Raw genomic sequence first — 7,500 nt, forward strand, 5'->3', positions numbered from 1 at the left:
CTCGCTTCGCTCGCTGTCCGCCGCTCGCCGCTCGCTCGTGCAGCCAAAAATGGCCAGTTTTGGCCCGTTTTTGGGCCGTTTTGGCCAGTTTTTGGCCTGTTCTTGCATTGCGCGGTGACCGTCGAGAGCGGAGCAAAACGTCAGCCATCTCAGCACCCTGGAACCCCCCGGGTGGCACAGGGCTGGATGGGGCTTTCGTATAGCAGGGACGGTGCTGCCTCTCGCTTCGCTCGCTGTCCGCCGCTCGCCGCTCGCTCGTGCAGCCAAAAATGGCCAGTTTTGGCCCGTTTTTGGGCCGTTTTGGCCAGTTTTTGGCCTGTTCTTGCATTGCGCGGTGACCGTCGAGAGCGGAGCAAAACGTCAGCCATCTCAGCACCCTGGAACCCCCCGGGTTGTCACGAACGGTCGTCGCGCACCCGCAACAACTCCGTTCAACGAACCGTTCGTCGCTCACACCCGCATGTACAGCTGCCCAACAGCATGTTTTCTCATGGTTTTGGGTCATTTTGCTTGTAAATATGTAAGTTCGAACAAGCTGCAGCGTTGCAAAGCGACCGCTCACCGAACCGAGCAAAACAGCCCCAAAACAGCCCAAAACGGCTTCGTTTTCGCGTGCCGCGGGAGGTGAGCGGAGTGCTGCCTCCGCTCACCAAAACGTCAGCCATCTCAGCACCCAGGAACCCCCCGGGTGGCACATGGCTGGATGGGGCTTCGGTTATATACCGGGCGTTGAACACTCTTTCGCAAGTTCGTACGTGACCTTTACGGGAACTTGGTGTTGCGTCCGGGACCAGGTGAGCGGCTGTTTGTGGGCTTGCAGCTGTTCGTTCATCCTTGAAAGCCTTGTTTTTCCCCCTCTCCCTCTTTTCTCTTGTGCACACAAGGTGTTCGACGAATTGCTTGTAAAGCTTTCCTTTTCGCGAGACTTCGGGACGTGTCCGTTGCTCGTTCTTTCGATCTAACTCTCTTTCTCTTTTACAGGTCCTTCGGGACCTGCGAGAGGTTACAAAGTGGGCTGATCCTTGCGGAGCAAGATCGCAAGGGCGAAGCGCGACTTAGGCAAGGCAAAGCTAAGTTCGCGTCTTTGCCGCACGGGTGACTCGCGACTTAGGCAACGCAAGCTAAGTTCGCGTCTTTGGCCGCAAGGGTGCCGCACGCCTTAGGCAATTCCAGCTAAGGTCGTGACATTGTGGTATCAGAGCGGGCAAGCTCTTCGATCGAACAGCGAACGAACTTCGCAACTTCGCCATGGCAAAGCATCGTGGCGAATCGAGCAAGACGGGGCAAGCTGGACCCTTGCCCCAAGCAGCCGCAGGTGGGCTGCATGTGCACACTCGCTCTCATGCTGTTGGAGCCGCTCACGAGGATCGCGGCAGCGAACAGGATGAGCGAGAAGTTGGTAACTCTCCGCGAGCGGAGGAAGCGCAATCTGGTGCGCTAACTGGGAAAAAGAGTCATAAGGAGAGACTCACGACGGCGGAAACCCGCCTGGATGTTCTGGAAGCGAGCATGGAGGAACTCTACCATGGCCAACAAAGACTTGTTGGGGTAGAGAGCTCGCAAGAGGAAGCGGAGTCCAGGATCGACAAGGTCGAGGCCCTAGTCGACCGACTGTCCGATGACACCAAGGACTCCGTGCTGCACTTACAAGACGTTGTGGCGGAACTCACGGCAAAGGTGGCTATGCTCACAAGAACGCTAAATGCGGGAGGAGGCAACACCCGCGTTGCACCGCCACAAAACTTGAGGGCACCTGAGCCCCATGGATACGGAGGGGCCAGAGATGCCAAGGAGCTCGAGAACTTTCTGTTCGACATGGAACAATACTTCCGAGCTACGAGGCCCGATTCTGAAGATACCAAAGTTTCTATAGCAACAATGTATCTGAATGGAGATGCGAAACTTTGGTGGCGAACTCGTTGGGAGGAGATCCAACAAGGTCGGTGTCGAGTCGACACATGGGAAGACTTGAAGCGGGAGTTGAGAACTCAGTTCCTACCGGAGAACACAGAGTTCGTCGCAAGAAGGAAGTTGAGACAACTCCGCCAAAGTACCACCATCCGAGACTATGTAAAGCAGTTTTCTGCACTGATGCTGGACATACAGGACATGTCCGAGAAGGACAAGTTGTTCAGTTTCCTTGATGGTTTGAAACCATGGGCTCAGCAAGAGCTGAATCGAAGGAATGTTACCGACGTGGTCGGGGCAATTGCAGCTGCAGAAAGGCTCACCGACTTCGTTTCCTCCGAAGACCCAGCGAGAAGGAAACAATCTTCAAGCAATCGCCCTCAAAAACATTCTCGAGGGAAGGAGCTCGGGGGCGAACAGAAGAAGAAGAGCTCCCACAAAGGGCCGAATCCAAAAGGCAAGGCCTCAAAACCTGGAGGATGCTTCTTGTGCGGAGGACCGCACATGGTAAGGGAGTGCCCACAGAAGCAGGCACTCAACGCTTTGACAGCTTCCATCCACCCTCCCCGATCGGACAAGGGCAAAACTGTTGCCCTTAGCTCAAGCAGTTCTGAATCCAGCAGCGACGATGAAGAGTCGCAAGGACCCCGAATGGGAGCAATGCGTTTGTTGAACGCTATGCGGGGTCAAGTGGGGGAGAACACGAAGACGAAGGCACAAAAAGCAGGAAGTAGTGAACTGATGTATGTGGACATCAAGCTGAATGGCCAAACGACCCGTGCAATGGTGGACACGGGCGCTACCCACAACTTCATAGCCGATCGTGAAGCACAGCGACTTGGGTTGACATTGGAGAAGAGCCCAAGCCGAATGAAAGCAGTGAACTCGGAGGCCAGGCGAATCTCCGGATTGGCAAAGGGAGTTCCCATCAGAATCGGGACTTGGAGCGGAACCACCAACATGATGGCCGTGCCACTAGACGACTTCCAAGTGATTCTTGGAATGGAGTTTATGCACGCGGCGAAGTTGGTGCCGATGCCATTCTTGAATTCCCTATGTATGATGGGAGGCGATGACCCCTGTGTGGTGCCCGTCTCTCGGAGAGGAACCAAGGAGCCCCAACATATTTCGGCATTACAATTGAAGAAAGGGGTGCGAAAGGGCGAACTAACATTCGTGGCTGCTATGAAGCTAGAGCCACTCAATGAAGAAGCCATTCAAGAACCTGCTGTGGTGGCCAACGTCCTGAAGGAGTTCAAAGACGTTATGCCACCTGAGTTGCCGAAGACTCTTCCGCCACGCAGAGGCGTGGATCACAGTATTGAGCTGGAGCCAGGAGTGAAGCCTCCAGCGAGACCACCCTATCGCATGCCCCCGCCAGAGTTGGCAGAACTCAGAAAGCAGTTAGGTGAACTGCTAAGCGGTGGTCTCATCCGCAGCTCAAAAGCACCTTTCGGAGCTCCAGTTCTCTTTCAGAAGAAACAAGATGGGAGTCTCCGATTATGCGTCGACTACCGAGCCCTCAACAAAGTAACAGTGAAGAACAAGTATCCCATCCCGCTCATCGCGGACTTGTTCGACCAATTGGGCAAGGCAAAGTATTTCTCAAAACTCGACCTTCGGTCGGGGTATTGGCAGGTGCGCATTGCTGAAGGCGACGAAGCAAAGACTACATGTGTGACCAGATATGGAGCGTTTGAGTTCTTGGTGATGCCTTTCGGCTTAACCAACGCTCCGGCAACATTCTGTACTCTCATGAACCAGCTATTCAAGGAGTATTTGGATAAGTTCGTGGTCGTCTACTTGGACGACATCGTCGTTTACAGCCAAACGCTCGAGGAGCACGTCAAGCACCTTCGGACGATTTTCAAGGTTCTCAGGGAGAACACTTTGTTCGTAAAAAGGGAGAAATGCTACTTTGCTCAAACTGAGATCCTGTTCTTGGGGCACCGAATCGGTGATGGCTCCATCCGGATGGACAAGTCGAAGGTGCAAGCAGTTGCGGAATGGCGAACTCCAAAGAAGGTGCCAGAGTTGAGATCCTTCCTTGGTTTCGTCAACTACTACCGACGCTTCATCGCGGGATATTCGAAGCGGGCAACTCCACTGACGGAGTTGCTGAAGAAGGAGCAGCCTTGGAAGTGGTCTGACAGATGTGAGATAGCATTCCAAGATCTAAAGGCTGCTGTTTTGGAAGAACCAGTGCTCAAATTGCCAAACTATGGAGAGCCCTTTGAAGTCCATACAGATGCTTCGGACTTTGCTATTGGTGGAGTACTCATGCAAGAAGGTCATCCGGTGGCCTACGAGAGCCGCAAACTCAACGAGACCGAGAGGCGGTATCCAGTGCATGAGAAGGAGATGACAGCGGTGATCCACTGCCTACGAGTTTGGCGACACTACCTCCTCGGGTCGCGATTTGTGCTGAGGACAGATAACATCGCCCTGAGTTATTTCCAAACTCAGAAGAAGCTCTCCCCAAAGCAAGCACGGTGGCAGGACTTCCTGGCTGAATTTGATATGGCAATGGAATATAAGCCCGGGAAGGCGAATGTCGTGGCCGATGCGCTGAGTCGGAAGGTGGAGTGCGTGAATGCTGCACAACTGGAGGGCAGAGGCCAAGCAAGTCAGTTACACTCAACCTTCCTTTCCCGAATCAGAGATGGACTGTATAGTGATCCCCAGGCAGTTATCCTGATGCAGCTCATCAAAGAAGGCAAGGCACGACGATTTTGGGTCCAGGAGGGACTTGTTTACACAAAAGGGAATAGGGTTTATGTTCCCCGAGTGGACAATCTAAGGCGTGAACTCTTGAAAGAGTGTCACGATTCCCTCTGGGCTGGACACCCCGGCATTCACAGAACGTTGGCTCTCGTGGAGAGAGCCTTCTACTGGCCAAAAATGGGGATTGATGTGGAGGAGTATGTTCGAACATGCCTTACTTGCCAACAAGACAAGGTGGAGCAGCGGAAGCCGGTGGGACTTTTGGAGCCGTTGCCCGTACCAGAAAGGCCTTGGGAGAGCATTTCCTTAGACTTCATATCAAGCTTGCCACCTGTAGGGGGACTTGGATCGATACTTGTAGTGGTCGATCGGTTTTCAAAGTATGCAACTTTCATTGCTGCTCCCCTACACTGCTCAGCTGAAGAGGCGGCCAGACTGATGATGAAGGGTGTAGTGAAGTATTGGGGAGTCCCACACAATATCATTAGTGATCGAGACGCTCGGTTTCTGGGACGGTTCTGGACCGAGCTATTCAAATTGTTGGGATCAAAGTTATACTTCTCTACAAGCCTCCACCCCCAGACGGATGGTCAGACTGAAAGAATAAATTCGCTCTTAGAGCAGTATCTCCGGCACTACGTGAGTGCCAATCAACGAGATTGGGTGAAGCTGTTGGACATCGCCCAATTCTCCTACAACTTGCAGCGGAGCTCTGCATCCAACAAGAGCCCCTTCGAAATTATCACAGGACAACAACCGTCGACTCCGCACACTATGGCTATTGGGTATACTGGGAGTAGTCCATCAGCCTACCATTTCGCAAAGGAGTGGCATCGAAATGCCGATATTGCGCGGGCTTACTTGGAGAAGGCGGCAAAACGGATGAAGAAGTGGGCAGATTTGGGAAGGCGACCACAGGAGTTCAAAGTTGGCGATTTGGTGTTGGTAAAGCTCCAACCAGCATCACTCCAATTCTTCAGGAAAAGAGTCCACAAAGGATTGGTGCGTAAGTATGAAGGGCCCTTCCCAATTATCAGCAGGGTAGGCAATGTTTCTTACAAGTTGCAGCTGCCGGCGTGGTTCAAAATTCACAACGTTCTTCACGCCAGCAACCTGAAGGCCTACCATTCAGATCCGCAAGACGCTTCTCGAAGTGTTCCAACTCGGCTACCTCCCATCACAGCCTCCTACGAGAAGCGAGTGGAAACCATTCTGGCGGATCGCAAGATAAAGCTACCCAACGGAGCGGAACAGACAGAGTACTTGGTGAAGTGGCGAAAGCTTCCCCGAACTGAAGCCAGTTGGGAGCCTGAAGACGCCCTGCGACATGAAGAAGAAGTCATCAACACCTACCAACAAGCGTCGACGAGGGCGTCGACAGTTTAAGTGGGGGAGAATGTCACGAACGGTCGTCGCGCACCCGCAACAACTCCGTTCAACGAACCGTTCGTCGCTCACACCCGCATGTACAGCTGCCCAACAGCATGTTTTCTCATGGTTTTGGGTCATTTTGCTTGTAAATATGTAAGTTCGAACAAGCTGCAGCGTTGCAAAGCGACCGCTCACCGAACCGAGCAAAACAGCCCCAAAACAGCCCAAAACGGCTTCGTTTTCGCGTGCCGCGGGAGGTGAGCGGAGTGCTGCCTCCGCTCACCAAAACGTCAGCCATCTCAGCACCCAGGAACCCCCCGGGTGGCACATGGCTGGATGGGGCTTCGGTTATATACCGGGCGTTGAACACTCTTTCGCAAGTTCGTACGTGACCTTTACGGGAACTTGGTGTTGCGTCCGGGACCAGGTGAGCGGCTGTTTGTGGGCTTGCAGCTGTTCGTTCATCCTTGAAAGCCTTGTTTTTCCCCCTCTCCCTCTTTTCTCTTGTGCACACAAGGTGTTCGACGAATTGCTTGTAAAGCTTTCCTTTTCGCGAGACTTCGGGACGTGTCCGTTGCTCGTTCTTTCGATCTAACTCTCTTTCTCTTTTACAGGTCCTTCGGGACCTGCGAGAGGTTACAAAGTGGGCTGATCCTTGCGGAGCAAGATCGCAAGGGCGAAGCGCGACTTAGGCAAGGCAAAGCTAAGTTCGCGTCTTTGCCGCACGGGTGACTCGCGACTTAGGCAACGCAAGCTAAGTTCGCGTCTTTGGCCGCAAGGGTGCCGCACGCCTTAGGCAATTCCAGCTAAGGTCGTGACAGGGTGGCACAGGGCTGGATGGGGCTTTCGTATAGCAGGGACGGTGCTGCCTCTCGCTTCGCTCGCTGTCCGCCGCTCGCCGCTCGCTCGCGCAGCCAAAAATGGCCAGTTTTGGCCCGTTTTTGGGCCGTTTTGGCCAGTTTTTGGCCTGTTCTTGCATTGCGCGGTGACCGTCGAGAGCGGAGCAAAACGTCAGCCATCTCAGCACCCTGGAACCCCCCGGGTGGCACAGGGCTGGATGGGGCTTTCGTATAGCAGGGACGGTGCTGCCTCTCGCTTCGCTCGCTGTCCGCCGCTCGCCGCTCGCGCAGCCAAAAATGGCCAGTTTTGGCCCGTTTTTGGGCCGTTTTGGCCAGTTTTTGGCCTGTTCTTGCATTGCGCGGTGACCGTCGAGAGCGGAGCAAAACGTCAGCCATCTCAGCACCCTGGAACCCCCCGGGTGGCACAGGGCTGGATGGGGCTTTCGTATAGCAGGGACGGTGCTGCCTCTCGCTTCGCTCGCTGTTCGCCGCTCGCCGCTCGCTCGCGCAGCCAAAAATGGCCAGTTTTGGCCCGTTTTTGGGCTGTTTTGGCCAGTTTTTGGCCTGTTCTTGCGTGGTGCGGTGACCGTCGTGAGCGGAGCAAAACGTCAGCCATCTCAGCACCCTGGAACCCCCCGGGTGGCACAGGGCTGGATGG

The sequence above is a fragment of the Musa acuminata genome, unplaced genomic scaffold, assembly GCF_036884655.1.
Source record: "Musa acuminata AAA Group cultivar baxijiao unplaced genomic scaffold, Cavendish_Baxijiao_AAA HiC_scaffold_513, whole genome shotgun sequence".
Classification (NCBI taxonomy): Eukaryota; Viridiplantae; Streptophyta; class Magnoliopsida; order Zingiberales; family Musaceae; genus Musa; species Musa acuminata.